General features: G+C 54.7%; 1 protein-coding gene across 1 annotated transcript in view; it reads left to right on the forward strand.

The window, feature by feature from the left end:
• Positions 1-16,747: 16,747 nt before the first annotated feature.
• RASSF8 (Ras association domain family member 8) overlaps positions 16,748-21,637 on the forward strand; it is a 35,902-nt gene continuing 31,012 nt past the window's right edge. Inside the window, 1 exon segment of the mRNA XM_073650265.1 lies at positions 16,748-16,936. The gene's annotated coding sequence lies outside the window, so the exon portion shown is untranslated.

Consider the following 21,637-nt stretch of genomic DNA (forward strand, 5'->3'; position numbering starts at 1 on the left):
GATCGCTTACATACGTCTACATTATGGTGCCTGTCGTTGTGACACTGCCTCTGGCATGGCCTAGTGGGCTTCCGTACTCAATGGAACTTCTTATGAAAATTGCACATATTTTTGGCAATGGCCTCAACCCCATTTTTCGTCCCTCCGCACCTCTCCTCTGCCCACTCCATCTACCTGAACCTCCCCGAATGTCTCAGTCCCTACTTCCCTGAGGCACCGGGACGCAAGAAACAAAACACATCCTGTCTAACCCCTTAAGACACCGCGGTCAGCACTGACTGCAGCATCTAAGGGGTTGAGCTTCCATGATCAGATATATCTACGATCCCGGTCGTTAATACATCCCCTGCTGCTGTTTAGCTGCATAACTAAGGAGTACTGACATTCAGGTGTCTGGAAAAGCTGGGTAAGGGCCAACATGAAGGTAGCGTGTGCCCAGGGCCGGCTCCAGGTTTTCGTAGGCCCCGGGTGAAAGTCTCAGTGAGCCCCTTTAACACATACCACGATTCATGATGCACAGATACCACAGAGAAATATATATATACTAGATGGTGGCCCGATTCGAACGCATCGGGTATTCTAGAATAGGTATGCTGCCGACGGGGCGCAATTAGCAGAGCGGCGTTTAAATTTGGCGCCCAAGTCACTGATTGGTCGCGTTAGGCAACCGCGACCAATCAGCAAAGCGGTGTTTAAATTTGGCGGCAATATCGGTGATTGGTCGCGGGCGGCGGCCGCGACCAATCTGCGAACCGTGTTAGTGAGGACTGGAGAGCGTGTTTAAATTTGGCACCAAAATCTCTGATTAGTCGCGACCAATCAGCAGAGCGGTGTTTAAATTTGGCGCCAATACTGCTGATTGGTCGCGGCCGCCGACCGCGATCAATCAGCAGAGTGATACAGAGCGGGGTTTAAATTTGGCACCAAAATCGCTGATTGGTCGCCGGCCGCGACCAATCAGCAGAGTGGTGTTTAAATTTGGCGCCAAAATCGCTGATTGGTCGAGGCCGCCGGCAGCGACCAATCAACGATTTTGGCGCAAAATTGAAACAATGCTCTGCTGATTGGTCGCGGCCGTCAGACGCGACTAATCAGCGACTTTGGGGCCAAATTTAAACCCCGCTCTGCTGATTGGTCGCGGTCGCCGGCCTCAACCAATCAGCAGAGCGTTGTTTAAATTTGGCGCCAATCTCGCTGATTGGTCGCGGATGGCGGCTGCGACCAATCAGCAGAGCGGTGTTTAAATTTGGCGCCAAAATCGCTGATTGGTCGCGGGCGGCGGCCGCGACCAATCAGCGAACAGCGTTAGTGAGGAATGGAGAGCGTGTTTAAATTTGGCACCAAAATCGCTGATTAGTCGCGACCGCGACCAATCAGCAAAGGGGTGTTTAAATTTGGCGACAATACTGCTGATTGGTCGCGGCCGGCGACCGCGACCAATCAGCAGAGCGATGCAGAGCGGGGTTTAAATTTGGCGCCAAAATCGCTGATTAGTCGCGGCTGACGGCCGTGACCAATCAGCAGAGCGTTGTTTAAATTTGGCGCCAATACTGCTGATTGACCTCGGCCAGCGACCGCGATCAATCAGCAGAGCGTTGTTTAAATTTGGCGCCAATCTCGCTGATTGGTCCCGGCTGGCGTCCGCGACCAATTAGCACAGCAGTGTTTAAATGTGGCGGCAAGATCGGTGATTGGTCGCGGCCGCTATTTAAATGTGGCGCCAAAATAGGTGATTGGTCGCGAGCAGCGGCCGCGACCAATCAACAGAGCGGTGTTTAACTTTAGCGCCAAGATCACTGATTGGTCGCGTGCGGAGAGCGTGACCAATCAGCGAATCGTATTGGTGAGGAGCGGGGAGCGGAATCGTATTAGTGAGGACCGGGGAGCAGCGCTGCCTGTGCGGATAGTTCCGCTGTGAGAACCCGGGACATGAGCGACTGCTCGCAGCAGAAGTATCCCGACCCTAGCCGCTGATGTCCCCACAGTATCCGCATGGTGTTACAAAGGTCCGGACATTTGTGTTAAAAATCGCTGATTGGTCGCTGGCGCTGCCCGCGACCAATCACCGATTTTGGCGCCACATTTAAATAGCGTCCGCGACCAATCAGTACAGCGGTGTTTAAATGCGGAGCCAAGATCGGTGATTGGTCGCGGCCGATATTTAAATTTGGTGCCCAAATCGGTGATTGGTCGCGGGCAGCGCCAGCGACCAATCAGCGATTTTTAACACAAATGTCCGGACCTTTGTAACACCATGCGGATACTGTGGGGACATCAGCGGCTAGGGTGTGAAGGGAGGACCGGGGAGCGGCGCTGCCGGTCCGGATACTTCAGCTGCGAGCGCCCGCTCATGTCCCGGGTTCTCGCTGTGCTGATTGGTCGCGGCCGATATTTAAATTTGGCGCCCAAATCGGTGACTGGTCGCGCGCAGCGCCAGCGACCAATCAGCGATTTTTAACACAAATGTCCGGATGTTTGTAACACCATGCGGATACTGTGGGGACATCAGCGGCTAGGGTGTGAAGGGAGGACCGGGGAGCGGCGCTGACATCCAATTGGTCGGGGCCGCTATTTAAATGTGCCGCACAAATCGGTGATTGGTCGCGGTCTTGGCCCGCGACCAATCACTGATCTTGCGGCTAAAGTTAACCACTACTGTGCTGATTGGTCGCGGACGCTGCCCGCGACCAATCACCGATTTGGGCGCCAAATTTAAATATCGGCTGCGACCAATCACCGATCTTGGCTCCAGATTTAAACACCGCTGTGCTGATTGGTCGCGGACGATATTTAAATGTGGCGCCCAAATCGGTGATTGGTCGCGGGCAGCGTCCGCGACCAATCAGCACAGCGGTGTTTAACTTTTGCGCTAAGATCAGTGATTGGTCGGGTCCGAAGACCGCGACCAATCATCGAGTCGTCTTGGTGAGGACCGGGGAGCGGCGCTGCCTGTGCGGGTACTTCCGCTGCAAGAACCCGGGACATGAGCGGGCGCTCGCAGCAGAAGTATCCCGACCTGCAGCGCCGCTCCCCGGTCCTCTGTTCCGCATGAAGGTCAGCGACGCCGGCGGTCCTTCCGCTGCTACCGGCCGGGAGATGAGCGCCTCGCGCCGCTCATCTCCCGGCTGCATCTCCGTCCCGCAGATGGGTCCGACGGTCGGGGTCCTTCTGCTGGTACCGGCCGGGAGATGAGAGCCTCGCGGCGCTCATCTCCCGGCTGCATCGCCGCTCAGCTCCGTCCCGCAGATGAGCCGCTAACGGCCATCTTTTTTCAGAAATCCCGCGGCGCTGATTGGCTGCTGCCGGACCAATGAGCGACGTGGGATTTCCTGGACAGACAGACAGACAGACAGACAAACAAACAGACAGACAGACAGACAGACAGACGGGATGAGACGATTATATATATAGATATATATAAATTACAATGCTAAAGATTTCACTTCTTACATTACATGAGTGATATCTATTGTAAATTCCACAATAGTTCAGAAACCTGCAAATCGCTCCACACAGAATACTGGCCCCCATAAAATGCCCCATACAGGATACTGGCCTCCTTATAGCGCTCTATACAGTATACTGGCCCCCATATAATGCTCAATACAGTATTATGGGCCCCATTCAGAATACTGGCCCCCATATAATGCTCCATACAGCATAATGGACCCCATATAATACTCCATACAGAATACTGGCCTCTATATAATCCTCCATACAGAATACTGGCCCCAATATAATGCTCCATGCAGAATACTGGCCCCAATATAATGCTCCATGCAGAATACTGGCCCCTATATAATGATCCATGCAGAATACTGGCTCCCATATAATGCTCCATGCGGAATACTGGCCCCTATATAATGCTCTATGCAGAATACTGGCCCCCATATAATGCTCCATACAGAATACTGGCCCCCATATAATGCTCCATGCAGAATACTGGCCCCTACATAATGCTCCATGCAGAATACTGGCCCCTATATAATGCTCCATGCAGAATACTGGCCCCCATATAATGCTCCATACAGAATACTGGCCCCCATATAATGCTCCAAACAGTCAGTGTACTGGCCTACATATAATGCTCCATGCTCTATGGGCCCCATAAAATGTTCCCTACATAATGGGCCCTATATAATGCCCCATGCCTCCATACATAAAAAAATAAAAAAATTAAATATTCACCTCACGTCTCCTCTCCTGCTGCCGCTGCTCTGTTCCGGACTCCTCAGCGTCGCCCTCCGTCTTCTCGCTCTCCGCTGTGACTGCTCAGCAGAGGGCGCGGTGGAAAGACTTCATCGTGCCCTCTGACCTGGTCAGGTCAGGAGATGCGGAAGAGACAGGACCTGCGGTGGAACAGGAAGAGGTAAGTATTGTGCCGGGGCCCTGAGCAAGCGGTGGGGGGGCCCACTCATGGGCGCTGGGCCCGGCCTCCCCCGCTCACTGGCACCATAGCGCGCTGGTGTCCCAGACGGTGAGTGGGCCCCCTGCCTGCTCAGGGCCCCGGCACTTGCCCAGGTGCGCCGGGTGCTGATGCCGGCCGTGAGTGTGCCCCCCATAATTCGCCCGCCGCCCCCCTTCGTTTGCTGCCTCCATTCTGCAGGAAATGTTATTTAGCTGGAGCGCTACCTGCCCGCGGTGCGACCCGCGCTCCGGTGCCGTCACCATTGTTCTGCTTTATGTCTGCCCTCTCACGACCTTTCGATTGCGCAGTTTTACGCTGCATTAATGGGGGCCGCGCTCCGTGTAAAAGGTTAAAATATCCAGAGCGGTAATAACCGGCTGCATTTCTTTCTTTTCGTTGAATGTCACTCGAAGAAAGGACACAACTGACGGATAACACCGAGGACTGAGTCATAATGGCTGCACGACAGAGGCTGCGGTATAATCATCTGACTCCGATCCGCAACATTACACAGCTCCAAAAGAGTTTACTCAGTTTGCTAGTAAATCACAATACTCCAGAGCTGCATTCACAATTCTGTTTTTAATTGGTTGTCACTAGACACCCCCTAACAGCTGAGCTCCTAAAATATAATGGAGTGGAAGCACTTAGTTTCTTCAACACCAAATCACTGTGCGTAAGAATAAAGGCCCCACCAGCAGAATAGTGAGTGCAGCTCTGGAGGATAATACAGGATGTAACTCAGGATCAGTAATGTAATGTATGTACACAGTGACTCCACCAGCAGAATAGTGAGTGCAGCTCTGGAGTATAATACAGGATGTAACTCAGGATCAGTAATGTAATGTATGTACACAGTGACTGCACCAGCAGAATAGTGAGTGCAGCTCTGGGGTATAATACAGGATGTAACTCAGGATCAGTAATGTATGTACACAGTGACTACACCAGCAGAATAGTGAGTGCAGCTCTGGGGTATAATACAGGAGGTAACTCAGGATCAGTAATGTAATGTATGTACACAGTGACTGCACCAGCAGAATAGTGAGTGCAGCTCTGGAGTATAATACAGGAGGTAACTCAGGATCGGTGCAGGATCAGTAATGTATGTACACAGTGACTGCACCAGCAGAATAGTGAGTGCAGCTCTGGAGTAATATAATAAATACATCTACAGATTGCGTGACAAGGGTTGGGATGGCTGTAATGGGGGTAGCCAGATCTTATCTTTGTGTGTAGGGCTTTTTCTCTGGTCCCTTTATGTGTAGGGCTTTTTCTCTGGCCCCTTTGTGTGTAGGGCTTTTTCTCTGGCCCCTTTGTGTGTAGGGCTTTTTCTCTGGCCCTTTTGCTGTGTAGGGTCTCGCAGTCTCGGACCCTCACCTTACCATGCTGCCGGCTCAGCTTCTCTCCGCAGTTCGCAGTCAGACATTCAATATGATAAACAGCAATTAACTTTCTTTCTGTCAGATTTCTGACAACGGGATGAAAGCTTTTGACTGTGATCAGAGGAGCGCGGCCGCCCCCATATCTGCGTCTCACACAGGATGATGGATTTATAAAACAGTAGGACTTTTGGAGATTTCTGCAGGTCAACCATGAAGCGCCATAACTCTGATGACGATGGGTTTGTTTCTTTGGTGTACTGCTCTCCTCCATATAGATGCTCCATGTGTGTCCTGTAGGGACTACATAGCAGCGCCTACTAAAGTCCAAAATCCCCCATATAATGGCATTATACAAAGCATCACTTTATTGTTTCCCCGGTGTAAACGCCGCTGCTCCCCTGAATCCAGCGATGTTTCTCTCTCGTTCCTGCGCCGCTCCAATCCTGAGATATGGCCTTTTATTCTCTATATATAAATTTTGTCTTTATAGCCAAGTGGGCATCGTCCTCAACTCCTCTATGTGGGCGTCGCCTTTAGGACCACACCCATTTGACTAGAAAAAAAGAATAGATTTACACCCAGGGAAAAGTGGGCCATATCTCAGGAACAGAGAAGCGCAGGAAGAAAAGGAAAACATCTGCGATTCAGGAGAAAAGCGGCGTCTACACCGGGGAAAATAACACATTTATAGCAAGTGAACACTAGAGCGCCATATAATAGTATCTGCCAATGTACCTGCATGATATCACCTGCCACAGTGCACCCATATTAGTGCCTATCACAGTGTCCATATAACAGTACCCCCCACAGTGCCCACATAACACTACCTCCCACAGTGCCCATTTAACAGTACCTGCCACAGTGCCCACATAACAGTACCTGCCACAGTGCCCACATAACACTACCTCCCACAGTGCCCACATAACAGTACCTCCCACAGTGCCCACATAACAGTACCTGCCACAGTGCCCACATAACATTACCTGCCACAGTGCCCACATAACACTACCTCCCACAGTGCCCACATAACAGTACCTGCCACAGTGCCCATATAACAGTACCTGCCACAGTGCCCACATAACAGCACCTGCCACAGTGCCCATATAACAGTACCTGCCACAGTGCCCATATAACAGTACCTGCCACAGTGCCCACATAACATTACTTGCCACAGTGCCCACACAACAGTACCTGCCACAGTGCCCACATAACAGTACCTGCCACAGTGCCCACATAACATTACCTGCCACAGTGCCCACATAACCCTACCTACCACAGTGCCCACATAACAGTACCTGCCACAGTGCCCACATAACACTACCTGCCACAGTGCCCACATAACAGCACCTGCCACAGTGCCCACATAACAGTACCTGCCACAGTGCCACATAACATTACCTGCCACAGTGCCCACATAACAGTACCTGCCACAATGCCCATATAACAGTACCTGCCACAGTGCCCACATAACAGTACCTGCCTGAGTGCCCATATAACAGTACCTGCCACAGTGCCCACATAACAGTACCTGCCACAGTGCCCATATAACAGTACCTGCCACAGTGCCCACATAACACTACCTCCCACAGTGCCCACATAACAGTACCTGCCACAGTGCCCACATAACAGTACCTGCCACAGTGCCCACATAACAGTACCTCCCCCACAGTGCCCACATAACAGTACCTGCCACAGTGCCCACATAACATTACCTGCCACAGTGCCCACATAACAGTACCTGCCACAGTGCCCATATAACAGTACCTGCCACAGTGCCCACAAAACACTACCTCCCACAGTGCCCACATAACAGTACCTGCCACAGTGCCCACATAACAGTACCTACCACAGTGCCCACATTACAGTACCTGCCACAGTGCCCATATAACAGTACCTGCCACAGTGCCCACATAACAGTACCTGCCACAGTGCCCATATAACAGTACCTGCCACAGTGCCCATATAACAGTACCTGCTACAGTGCCCACATAACAGTACCTGCCACAGTGCCCACATAACACTACCTCCCACAGTGCCCACATAACAGTACCTGCCACAGTGCCCACATAACAGTACCTGCCACAGTGCCCACATAACACTACCTCCCACAGTGCCCACATAACAGTACCTGCCACAGTGCCCACATAACATTACCTGCCACAGTGCCCACATAACATTACCTGCCACAGTGCCCACATAACAGTACCTCCCACAGTGCCCACATAACAGTACCTGCCACAGTGCCCACATAACATTACCTGCCACAGTGCCCACATAACAGTACCTGCCACAGTGCCCATATAACAGTACCTGCCACAGTGCCCACATAACACTACCTCCCACAGTGCCCACATACCAGTACCTGCCACAGTGCCCACATACCAGTACCTGCCACAGTGCCCACATAACAGTACCTACCACAGTGCCCACATTACAGTACCTGCCACAGTGCCCACATAACAGTACCTGCCACAGTGCCCACATAACAGTACCTGCCACAGTGCCCATATAACAGTACCTGCTACAGTGCCCACATAACAGTACCTCCCACAGTGCCCACATAACAGTACCTGCCACAGTGCCCATATAACAGTACCTGCCACAGTGCCCACATAACAGTACCTGCCACAGTGCTGATATAACAGTACCTACCACAGTGCCCACATTACAGTACCTCTCACAGTGCCCACATAACAGTACCTGCCACAGTGTCCACATAACAGTACCTGCCACAGTGCCCACATAACAGTATCTGCCACAGTGCCCATATAACAGTACCTGCCACAGTGCCCATATAACAATACCTCCCACAGTGCCCACATAACAGTACCTCCCACAGTGCCCACATTACAGTACCTGCCACAGTGCCCACATTACAGTACCTGTCACAGTGCCCATATAACAGTACCTGCCACAGTGCCCACATTACAGTACCTGCCACAGTGCCCATATAACAGTACCTGCCACAGTGCCCATGACGCGCCCCCTGGGCCGTGTGTGGGGGAATACCCGGAGCCGGGTCTCTGTGTAATGCTAGGGGTTGTAGTCTCCGTGGCGGCGACCCGGTCCCGTGGCTCAGGGTGGTCAAACCAGTGGCGGATCTGTTTATTTGGTTTTTAATGTTTAAATGTCCGACTACGCCACCCGTGGATTGCGGTCACTGAGAACCGCCGCAGCGGGGCAGACCGGGTTCCCCCTTTCTGGGTGTTCCCTCCCCCCACTCCAGCCAGGGACAGGGGCAGTTGTGCTCATTCTTGGGAGCATTGTCGCCCTGCCCCCCGGAAATGTGGTGCAGTGCATGTGGGTGTTAGGGTCCTGAGCCACACTCCATCCTTACCTGGAAGTGAGATATCACACCTCTGGGTGAGATGCAATACCTCTGTAGCGACCGAACCCTCGGGGAGCTACATTTCCCCCCTGGTAAATCACAGCACGTCCGCGGGCTGGAACAGAGCAAAAGACAATTGATTTCAAGACATGCAGAATTAAAGTTGTTGTTTTTTTTCTTTTTTTTTAACGTTACTTGTCATAAAACTTTTCTCTTTTTATCAACATATACAACATTCCTTTCATTTACGGTTACTCTTTCCTTGATATAACTTTCAATATACATATAAAACATTCTTTTAAGTAGAAAATATGAAACATTATCAGCAACATTTCAATGGCGAAGTCTCTTTAACAGGCCACAGTCCTTGCCACGACCAGGTGTTCATGTCACACAACAAGGTGCAATTTTACTAAGTGCAAACTTTCAAACACCTTCAGGTATCTATTGAGGTAGGAGTTTATAAAACCAATAGGGGGCACTTTAAGAAGTGCAACTATTTACAAGGGTTGGCTGCTCCCAGTCCTCAGCCGGATATAAGGGATTGGCTGCTCCCAGTCCTCAGCCGGATAGTTCACAGACCCTTTTCGGGTAACTTTAACAAATAAACGGACAACAATCCCGAACCGGGTGAACTTTTTATAATCCCCAAACGGGCATAACTTGAAACTCTTTTTCTTCTACCCTGACGGGTAACTATATACAGTTCGTGCTGCTGCTCTCTAGTAGCGGTGTCCCCCTTGTGGACGTTCCTGCTCATCAAATTCTTCAGACCCGTCCGGGTCCTCCGTGTAGCAGGGTTCAGGGCAGCGCTGTTCTTCTATCCGCTGAACGTTGAGGGCGTACCACCCCCGCAGGCCTCGGTGTCGGGTGTATGACACCAGATCCCTCGGGAACAGATCCCGTTTCGGGTGACCCTTGGGCAGGCGACTCTCCACATCCCTCCGGTTGACGAAGATGTCTGTGTTCGTCGTCGGGTCCCCAATGAACCCTCACCTCTTCTCCTGGTGGAACCTGACCACAATCCCGGTGACTTTGGGACCGCGTGCAGCCTGGGGGTCTTGGCGGGCCTGGGTCTTTTCCTCCGCGCTCCGGGCCTGTAGCTGCTCCTGTTTTTGGCGCCGCGCCTGCCTCTCCTTCTCCATCTGTGCCAATTCCCGGCGGCAGAATTCTCGCCTGCGGGCTGCGTCCGCCCGCGTCTCTTGCAAGAACACCATCAGGTCCTCCCTGGTCTGATCCCACTCAATTTGGACCTCTTCATCCGGGAGCTGGAGGATGGTGATTGGCTGCGGAGCAGGCAGGAGCGGATGAAGCGGGGCTTTGGCCTCCGCGGACGGGTCCCTCCGGTGGCAAGTGTAAACCCATCCACGTAGTAGGGGGACCGGCTCTCCATCAGGACCGGTAATTTGGCTGTACAAGTCCATACCCAGGGGTGGTAATGTTGGGACCGGGGGCGCTAGTTGGTGGAAGGCGCCTGGGGGCATCAGGCCTTGCGACCAGGCTTGGAGCGGGCCGCTTCCAGCTGCACCCGGGATCAAGGGGCACAGCGTGGGGCGTGGTCCGGCGGCTGCGCTCTGGGTTTGGGGCCTAGGTGTAGGCGGCGGGAGCGGAGGAGGTGCAGCGACTCCCGGGGCGATCGGCTCCGCGACGGGGTCCAGGGGCAGGCTAGTGGCGTCAGGGCTTGTAGCAGGGGCGTCCCCCTTACCTGCTCCCGTTGCAGCGCTGCTCTCGGCCTCCGGTGGTCTCTCTCTGTCCTCAGGGGCAGGCACGCTGTCGGGTGCTGGCAGCGCCACTTGCTGCCGGGTCGCGACCCGCCAGTCCATTTCCTCTTTCCACCCCGCGATGGTCTCCCACTGCGCCTGGACCATCCTCCGGTCCAAATCCTCCAGCCCAGCCCGGAGGAATTCAGGGTCCTCTCCGGGGAGCTGGGCCATCAGCTTCGCGAGGCTGCACGGAGTCGCTTCGGCCTGCAGCAGACCACTGGTCAGGATACTGGGGCTCCTCGCCATCTCCGGGTGTGGTCTGCCAAGGCTGATCCAAACCACACCCTGCCCTTCGGTTTTCTTTCCCTTCCGCCCCTGTTGGGGGTGGTCCCGGGGCAACCTGCTGGCAATCACTCTCAGGGGCAGCCCCCCCACGTTGATGGACATCTCTACAGCCGCACTTATGGCCGTTGGGGGTGGGCTCCGTCTTTGGCGCCATTCTGGGACCTGGCCCACGATGGGAGGTGGCTTCTTGTCTTCTTTTGGCACGCACATAATGGCGTCCATTCTTCTGGGGCGGGCGCCACATTCAATACAGTGGAACAGTCTTTAGGCACGCATTACCCGATGATAACGGGCTGGTTACGAATCCTGACGACAACGCCAAAGTTGACGCGCCCCCTGGGCCGTGTGTGGGGGAATACCCGGTGCCGGGTCTCTGTGTAATGCTGGGGGTTTGTAGTCTCCGTGGCAGCGACCCGGTCCCGTGGCTCAGGGTGGTCAAACCAGTGGCGGATCTGTTTATTTGGTTTTTAATGTTTAAATGACCGACTACGCCACCCGTGGATTGCGGTCACTGAGAACCGCCGCTGCGGGGCAGACCGCTGAGGCTGATGTTGTGTGCGCAGCAGAGGGTAGTATAACTCCCCACGGGAGGAGTATAGCCTCAGGGCAGGGAGTGCAGATGGTGGGGGTGATGGTGCGCGGGAGCAGCAGTAATGACTCAGAGTCCAGTGATGCTGTCCAGGGTCTTTACTCACAGTTTTACACTTCAAGCCACTTCTGCTGGTAATGGCTACCCACGTCGTACTGTGCTCACCAGGTGAGGGGCTCAGCCAACTCCCAGGTACCTTTGGAATGCTTTTCAGGACCCCCTTTGTGTGTCCTTTCTCTGGCCCGTCGTACCCCACAATTGACCACGTTTCTGTCCAGCTGCCTCGGGCCTTGGCGGGCAAACGTATGTTCCTTTTCCCTGGGCCCTATATGGTGCCTTCCTAACGGGTGTAGTGAGGGGCCGTAACATGTGCAATGCCACGGCCTCCGGTTACTAGCTGAGGGTAGTGGCTCTCCTCCACAAGATGAGGGATCCGGTTCCCTTTCTTGGCCTGACCCCCCTACTCTGGTAGCGGCGGGCGTACGGTGGCGACTGGCCGGTCCGCACCCCTGGGGTCCCTTCACTCCACTCCTGGAGCCTCCTCTGTTCCTCTCCTCTCCTTTTTTCTCCTCCAGGCCCAGGCCTTGTGACTTGGCCTGCCCGCGGAGCAGAGCTCGTACAGAGCCCCTGCTCCCAGTCTTCTTCTCTCTCTTCTCTCTGACTCCAAGATGGTGCCCACCTTAAATACTCCTCCTTCCAGTGCACCCTGAATCTACTCTCCCCACCCACACACTACCGGGTTCCCCCTTTCTAGGTGTTCCCTCCCCCCACTCCAGCCAGGGACAGGGGCAGTTGTGCTCACTCTTGGGAGCATTGTCGCCCTGCCCCCCGGGAATGTGGTGCAGTGCATGTGGGTGTTAGGGTCCTGAGCCACACTCCATCCTTACCTGGAAGTGAGATATCACACCTCTGGGTGAGATGCAATACCTCTGTAGCGACCGAACCCTCGGGGCGCTACACCCATATAACAGTACCTGCCACAGTGCCCACATTACAGTACTTACCGCAGTGCCCATATAACAGTACCTGCCACAGTGCCCATATAACGGTGTCTGCCATAGTGCCCACATCATACTGCCTATCACAGTGCCCACATAACAGTACTTGCCACAGTGTCCATATAACAGTACCTGCCACAGTGTCCATATAATAGAGCCTGCCGCAGTGCCTGTATAATACTGCCTATCACAGTGCCCATATAACAGTGCCAGTCATAGTGCCCGTATAACAGTACCTGCCACAGTGCCCATATAACAGTGCCAGTCATAGTGCCAGTATAACAGTACCTGCCACAGTGCCCCCTCATTTTTGCCTGCAGCAATGCCCACATAGCAGTACCCACCACCGTGCAGCCACAATGCCTGTCATATTGCCCAGATCACAGTACCCGCCGCCGTGCACCTTTGCTGCCGTACGCTGGGATCTAATCCCATTTTTGGCAAGAAGTACTGGGAAAATCCCGCAAGATAAAGGCAGAATGGAGAGTGACAGGTTTACTCTCTGCAGCTTCTGGTCGGTGCAGGAAAGAGTTAATTTAAAGTGATTGCACCTCTCCTCTCCGCCAGTAATGAGGCAGGCGCTGCCGCTCCTCCGCCACAAGGACCCAGTGAGTCGCGGCCTTTTGTTCCTGCCGCAGTCGTTTCCTCTGGAACAGAAAAGTCTTACAATAAAAAAAAACAAAAACGTTTCCACAGAAACCGCTAACTGCGCCTTTCATTCCGTAAATTGTGTCGCCGCGGCCCCTCGCCGTGAAGAGACGACTTATAATTAATATGTGTCAAAAGGATAAAGTGGAAATAGGAGAATAAATCACGAAACACAGATATGACCCAGACGTGGGCGGCGGAAAAGAGCAAAACGTCACCGCGCCAAAATAATCCAGATTTAAAGGGATCGTGTCTATGAAGTCGCAACGTTGCATCAAGGTCAAAAATGGCCCCCAAACTAATAATCTGCGAAAAAAATAACGATTTCATCTAAAATTTATGAAAAATAGCGGGAAAAAATACATACATGCTCCTCCCCCGCGGAACTGGTGGGCGGAGTTTTTTATTTAAAGATACAGTAGTAATAAAAATTGACCATAGAGAAAATTATATAAAATCGCCTAAAAAGTGAAAATTTTTTGGGGGTCACATTTCAAAATTGCGTAAAAAGGGAGGGATTTAAAGATTTTGGCGCAGATTTATCCATATGGCGCCCTCTGCATGGCACGTTTGGCTCTTTTCACAAAATACTAGACACAGAAAGATGAACCTAATGGCCCTAGTTTCAAAAATGTGGTGCAATTAGGGTAATTATTTAGCCCCGCCCATGAGGATGTAAATGTGCCAATGGAAAGCCAGTAACAGCGTGACTCCACCTACCAGAAGCCATATTTGTACCGTATTTTTATGGAGGCTTCCAAAAAAAATACCAGACACTAGGTGGCGCAGAAAGATGAGACTAATGGCCCTAGATTCAAAAATTTGATGCAATTAGGGTAATTTTTTAGCCCCGCCCATGAGGATGTAAATGGGCCAATGGAAAGCGTGACTCCACCTACCAGGCGCCATATTTATACCGTATTTTTATGGAGACTTAAAAAAAAATACCAGCCACTAGGTGGCGCAGAAAGATGAGACTAACGGCCCGAAATGGCGCTAGTTTAAAAAAATTGGCGCAATTAGGGCACTTGTTTAGCCCCGCCCATGAGGATGTAAATGGACCAATGGAAAGCTGGTAACAGCGTGACTCCACCTACTAGGCGCCATATTTATACCGTATTTTTATGTAGAGACGTTCTGGACATCCCACCGCTGGATAAAGCTCTGGAGTCCAATCATGAAGTCAATGGGGCGGAGAATAGTAGCGAAAGGCGTGGTCTTTGATAGTGGGTGTGGCTTTAGGCGGTAAAAGCCACACCCCTTATTGGGAAAAGTCTGTTTAATACCTGTCCCCAAAAACGGAAAAAGGGACCATTTGGCCCCCAATTAGACTCCGGGACCCCTTCTTCACCCCTATAGTAATATTTTTCATGTTTTTTCGCATATTTTTTGTATATTTTTCCGTTTTACAGCCAGAAATCCCATTTCGTTCCTCCGTCGAGTTCTAAATTGGTCGAGTCTTTTTTTTTTTTTCAGGGTAACCCAATTATTTTTGTGATTTTTCTGAAAAGCAGCCAGGAACCCAATTATCTTATCAGTCCCATCCAATCTCCTTCTCTGTAGGGAGGAGGGCGGAGGGGGGTAAGGGCTGTCTATTCTGGAGGGGCGCACAAATTACCCGCCGCCGGTGGCGAGGAGGCGGCTCGTGTCCTCCGATCCCAGGGTGAAGAATTGATTTTTCGGATCAGCCCTCGTTAAGATGCTGAGTGAGAAAGTGGCGCCGGCTTAACTCATATGTGTCACATCTGTGAGTCTCAACCACCTGCACCCCCCCCCCAAAAAAAAAGGTGATTGTCGCATTTCAAGGGAATTGTATTTAAGAGACTAAAAGAGAGTTAATAAAGTCCTCCACCTCATCTCATCAGGGCTCAGACGTCAGATTTCATTTCCCCTCCCCCTACGGCCTCGTAAAGTGTCCCGAAAAAAGTAAGCCCCGCCCCTTTGACTCTGCTTTCAGAGTCAAGGCTAAAGGAAAGTGTCATATGACTAACAGAGAGGCGGGGCATTTATGGCATGGATGATTTGGACCCAAGGGGCCTCCGTAAGGCGTGATGAAGCCCGTCTGGGTGAGTGGTTCCCTTTAAAGGGATTTTTTTTGTATACAAAATAAAAAATCTAATATGATCCCAAAAGTCCATTTGTCTAGACACATAGGTGATGGTTGATACAGTGTAAGTAAGGGAAAACCACTTTAAAGAGCCCACATAGTACCGCCATATACTCCCTTCATTTAGTTCCCATATAATACCACCATATAAGTTTATTCCGGGAGTTTCCATTCTGTCACTTTCCATAAATATGTCATTTTTCTTACCTGATGTAAAAGCCGCTGTTCTCCTGAATCCGGCGATGCTTTTCTTGTGTTCCTGCGCCTCTCCGTTCATGAGATATGGCCCTTTCTTCCCTGCATGTAAATCTAGTCTTGTTATACAAGTGGGCGTTGTCTTTTGATGATCACACCCAGTTGCCAAAGAGACTTGATTTACACTCAGGGAAGAAAGGGCCATATCTCAAGAACGGAGAGGCGCAGGAACACAAGAAAAACATCGCCGGATTCAGGAGAACAGCGGCATTTACACCAGATACGAAAACTGATATATTTACGACATGCGAAAAATCCTTTAAGGACCGTTGAGAGGTGGGGAGGTTAAAAACAGACAGAAATCTCATCAGGAAAAGGGAGACTCCGAGATGTGATATCCTCGCACCAAGATGAGCTGGTAGGTAGACACAGCAGAAAATCTGAGTAAGCAGTGCTGCAGTATAAAGCATGGCGGACGGAGAGAAAAGCAAGCACCGATCGTGGCCGTTGTGTCGAAATCTTTCACCCTTGATCCAAATTACGTATCATGTGACTTCAGAACCCTTCCCCAAGGAAATAAGTGAGAGTCACTGGGGGGTGACGGCGGTGTGGGGCATGCTGGGACTTATAGTTCTGCACAGGTTGTATTTAAAGGCGCAGACGGGATAAAGGGCATTGGTACTAGACTCACCCAGACATCCTAAACCAGAGCAGAGCATCATGGTCATAGTTGGGTTTCTGTTACACTGGGTCAGTGCAGAATAGAAAGTTCTGCAAGTTTCTGATAGACTTTCTGCAGCAGTTTCTCCCCACTGTGAGGACTCTGCTCGCTGTTAAGAGGGTTTGTTACAGTGTATCAGCCCTGTCCACAGCAGATTCAACTGTAGCAAACCCTCAGCTTCCATAGGGCCTGTACATGAAGTCAGAATGGCATTGGGAATGGCAGAATGCAAGAGGTTGTGCGGCGGCTGCGGCTGGCTGCAGTGGGGGCGGCTCCTCCAGCAGCGGCGGCCGGGGGAGGAGGAGGAGGAGGCTCCGGCGCTGACAGGGGAGGAGGAGCCGCGCTGCACCGCATTGACATCGCACAGCCCGGGCTCAGCAGCAGCAGCAGCTCCGACACAGAGCGGCGGCAGGAACTTTACTAACTCCCCCGGAGCCCGGACTGTGCGCCCCCCGGAGCCCGAACTGTGCGCCCCCCGGAGTAGTGCGGAGCGGAGAGGAGTCTGCACTGTGAGTACAAGCGGGGGGAGAAATGTCCCCGGGGGTCTGTACCGTCTACTTGGGGTCTGTACTGCGTACTGGGGAGTGTGTGCCGTGTATTGGGGGTCTGTACTGTGTACCCCAGTGTATGAGCCGTGTACCCCAGTGTGAGTGTTGCTCCCAAATAGCTTAGCTGTACTACCAAACATGTGAACCTCAATATATGAGCTGTGATTCTCTGTCCCCTGTACCGGCCCTCCTGTGCCGTGCTGTCCCCTCCTGTGCCGTGCTGTCCCCTCCTGTGCCGTGCTGTCCCCTCCTGTGCCGTGCTGTCCCCTCCTGTGCCGTGCTGTCCCCTCCTGTGCCGTGCTGTCCCCTCCTGTGCCGTGCTGTCCCCTCCTGTGCCGTGCTGTCCCCTCCTGTGCCGTGCTGTCCCCTCCTGTGCCGTGCTGTCCCCTCCTGTGCCGTGCTGTCCCCTCCTGTGCCGTGCTGTCCCCTCCTGTGCCGTGCTGTCCCCTCCTGTGCCGTGCTGTCTCCTCCTGTGCCGTGCTGTCTCCTCCTGTGCCGTGCTGTCTCCTCCTGTGCCGTGCTGTCTCCTCCTGTGCCGTGCTGTCTCCTCCTGTGCCGTGCTGTCTCCTCCTGTGCCGTGCTGTCTCCTCCTGTGCCGTGCTGTCCCCTCCTGTCCCGTGCTGTGCCGTGCTGTCCCCTCCTGTCCCGTGCTGTGCCGTGCTGTCCCCTCCTGTCTCCTCCTGTGCCGTGCTGTCTCCTCCTGTGCCGTGCTGTCTCCTCCTGTGCCGTGCTGTCTCCTCCTGTGCCGTGCTGTCTCCTCCTGTGCCGTGCTGTCTCCTCCTGTGCCGTGCTGTCTCCTCCTGTGCCGTGCTGTCTCCTCCTGTGCCGTGCTGTCTCCTCCTGTGCCGTGCTGTGCCCTCCTGTGCCGTGCTGTGCCGTGCTGTGCCCTCCTGTGCCGTGCTGTGCCCTCCTGTGCCGTGCTGTCCCCTCCTGTGCCGTGCTGTCCCCTCCTGTGCTGTCCCCTCCTGTCCTGTGCTGTCCCCTCCTGTCCTGTGCTGTCCCCTCCTGTCCTGTGCTCTCTGTCCTGTGCTGTGCCGTGCCGTCCCGTCCCCTCCTGTGCTGTGCCGTCCCGTCCCCTCCTGTGCTGTCCCGTCCCCTCCTGTGCTGTGCTGTCCCGTCCCCTCCTGTGCTGTCCCGTCCCCTCCTGTGCTGTCCCGTCCCCTCCTGTGCCGTGCTTTCCCGTCCTGTGCTGTCCCGTCCCCTCCCGTCCTGTGCTGTCCCGTCCCCTCCCGTCCTGTGCTGTCCCGTCCCCTCCCGTCCTGTGCTGTCCCGTCCCCTCCCGTCCTGTGCTGTCCCGTCCCCTCCCGTCCTGTGCTGTCCCGTCCCCTCCCGTCCTGTCCCGTCCCCTCCCGTCCTGTGCCGTGCTGTCCCGTGCTGTCCCCTCCTGTGCCGTGCTTTCCCCTCCTGTGCTTCCTGTGCTGTCCCCTCCCGTCCCCTCCTGTGCTGTCCCCTCCTGTCCTGTCCCCTCCTGTCCCGTGCTGTCCCGTCCCCTCCCGTGCTGTCCCGTCCCCTCCTGTGCTGTCCCCTCCTGTGCTGTGCCGTCCCCTCTGCACTGTTCTCTCCTGTACTGTTCCCATATACTGTGCTCCCCCATCCCCCACATATACCCTTGTGCACAGCTGTACTGTACCCTGCACCACGGCGCTGCTCCTCCCAGTCCTGCCATGTCCATGTGTGCCCGCTCAGCACCCCGCTACGAGCTATTGGTGTCGTCTATTTGCCTAACCTGCCACTGTCCATAGAAGTAAAGTGTGTGCACTGTGCCCCCCCGTTCTCCATCCTCCCACCTGTACTGTACTATAAAACATCCCATCCTCAGGGGCTGACCCCCACCCTTCGCAGGACTGTGCCGCTCATGTATTTGGGGGCCCCAGGCAGTCCTCACATGTGATGCCCCCTGTGGACAGGAAGCCACGATTGTTCTCACTCTGCAACTTTGTTACACAACAGTCAGAAAACAATTGTGTGTTGTTTGGAGCGGCTGGAGGAGCCAGAACATCCGACTACAGTAATCTGGAGGCCAGACGGCAAGTAATCCCGGAGAGGGATCAACTCACACCCCTTCACTGCCAGACCCGAGGCGAGAGACGGAAATGTGTGTTCCCCATGGTGTGCACCTGTATGTGTGTTCCTCATGATGTGTGAGTGTGCCCGATAGTGTGCTAATCTCTGTGTATTCCCCACCGTATGCGGCTCTATTTGTATTCACCTTAGTGTGTGCACCTCTGTGTTTTCTTCAAGGTGTGTGCATCTGTGTGTTCCCCAAGGCACGCCCCTCTGCGCGCGCGGGTTCCCCCATGGCGCGCCCCTCTGCGCGCGCGGGTTCCCCCATGGCGCGCCCCTCTGCGCGCGCGGGTTCCCCCATGGCGCGCCCCTCTGCGCGCGCGGGTTCCCCCATGGCGCGCCCCTCTGCGCGCGCGGGTTCCCCCATGGCGCGCCCCTCTGCGCGCGCGGGTTCCCCCATGGCGCGCCCCTCTGCGCGCGCGGGTTCCCCCATGGCGCGCCCCTCTGCGCGCGCGGGTTCCCCCATGGCGCGCCCCTCTGCGCGCGCGGGTTCCCCCATGGCGCGCCCCTCTGCGCGCGCGGGTTCCCCCATGGCGCGCCCCTCTGCGCGCGCGGGTTCCCCCATGGCGCGCCCCTCTGCGCGCGCGGGTTCCCCCATGGCGCGCCCCTCTGCGCGCGCGGGTTCCCCCATGGCGCGCCCCTCTGCGCGCGCGGGTTCCCCCATGGCGCGCCCCTCTGCGCGCGCGGGTTCCCCCATGGCGCGCCCCTCTGCGCGCGCGGGTTCCCCCATGGCGCGCCCCTCTGCGCGCGCGGGTTCCCCCATGGCGCGCCCCTCTGCGCGCGCGGGTTCCCCCATGGCGCGCCCCTCTGCGCGCGCGGGTTCCCCCATGGCGCGCCCCTCTGCGCGCGCGGGTTCCCCCATGGCGCGCCCCTCTGCGCGCGCGGGTTCCCCCATGGCGCGCCCCTCTGCGCGCGCGGGTTCCCCCATGGCGCGCCCCTCTGCGCGCGCGGGTTCCCCCATGGCGCGCCCCTCTGCGCGCGCGGGTTCCCCCATGGCGCGCCCCTCTGCGCGCGCGGGTTCCCCCATGGCGCGCCCCTCTGCGCGCCCGGGTTCCCCCATGGCGCGCCCCTCTGCGCGCCCGGGTTCCCCCATGGCGCGCCCCTCTGCGCGCCCGGGTTCCCCCATGGCGCGCCCCTCTGCGCGCCCGGGTTCCCCCATGGCGCGCCCCTCTGCCCCCATGGCGCGCCCGGGTTCCCCCATGGCGCGCCCCTCTGCGCGCCCGGGTTCCCCCATGGCGCGCCCCTCTGCGCGCGCGGGTTCCCCCATGGCGCGCCCCTCTGCGCGCGCGGGTTCCCCCATGGCGCGCCCCTCTGCGCGCGCGGGTTCCCCCATGGCGCGCCCCTCTGCGCGCGCGGGTTCCCCCATGGCGCGCCCCTCCGCGCGCGCGGGTTCCCCCATGGCGCGCCCCTCCGCGCGCGCGGGTTCCCCCCCTGTGATCTGTCGTATACTGTACAGATGTGGTCCCCACAGCAGTGATTCGGCGGTGAGGGCGCTCTGCCCTCCTGGCACGTGGTAGAGGGCACTGCAGTCATTGCCAGCCACCTTGTAATCACGGGGGCGGCTGACGACGGGCTGTAAGGAGCCGAGCTTGTGATCTTCACAGTAACACTGGTCCTGTTCCCATTCCTGGTGGTCCACGCCTGGTGGTCTGTGCTCCACCCGTCACCGGATGACCTTCACTCTGGTGCAGGGTGTGATTGGGGTGTTGTACCCGCAGCTCTGACACAGTCTGCGATTGTAACAAACCCTCAGCTGTGAGGTCTCGCAAGATTTTTTAACCCCTCGATGTAAACAATAATGATTCCATTCACTCGACAGCGAGCGGAGTTTTTGAAAACGATGAAGAATTATATATTATTTCATCCGATATCTAATCCAGAAAGTCATCGACCGACCGATAATCCAGAATATTGACGGCCGCCCATCAGTTCGGTGCACATTATAGTGGGTTTATTATTTTGAACGGTGTATAATTCACATATTTCTACTCAGAAACCACTTTGAAGTCTTTTACTCCCTTCCATGTTTCTGGCGCGGCTGTCGTCCGTTACTATGGAGCGATAATTACTGGTATCTGCTTCATTTCAACATGTCTGCCACATCGGCCAATCAGAGCTCAGTTTTCATTCTGAAACCTGCACTGGAAAATTGAAACATGGGCTCTGATTGGTTGCTATAGGCAACGAGGCCTATAGCATTCCTGAGGCCCTGTCTGTATCTTAGGTTGCAAGTCTGGCAAGAATCACATCAGAAGGTGACCACATTGGACTCCTCAAGACCATGGAGCTCTGGAGTGGTCACCGGTGATGGCTGGGGACTGTTGCTAGGCAACCTGACTTGTCTGGTTTACTACTATTAGCAATGAAATAAAATTCTTAATTGACCCGTCCCTCTATTATTCCTCCTGGACATATCAGTAAATTGACAATTGAGCGTTACCACTTTACCCCTTTAATTGACAGATTCGGTTACACTTTGTTTTCTGGAGTTCCCCTCGCATTCGTAGTTAATAATCGTGTCCATATAATGTATAGTTCTGCCATCACCTTCCTCCCGCCACGTTACGTGTGAGTCTGCGTCCTGAGTAATATGGCGGC

This window comes from Phyllobates terribilis, unplaced genomic scaffold (assembly GCF_046119375.1).
Source record: "Phyllobates terribilis strain yellow unplaced genomic scaffold, ASM4611937v1 Scaffold_10__3_contigs__length_209671492, whole genome shotgun sequence".
NCBI lineage: Eukaryota > Metazoa > Chordata > Amphibia > Anura > Dendrobatidae > Phyllobates > Phyllobates terribilis.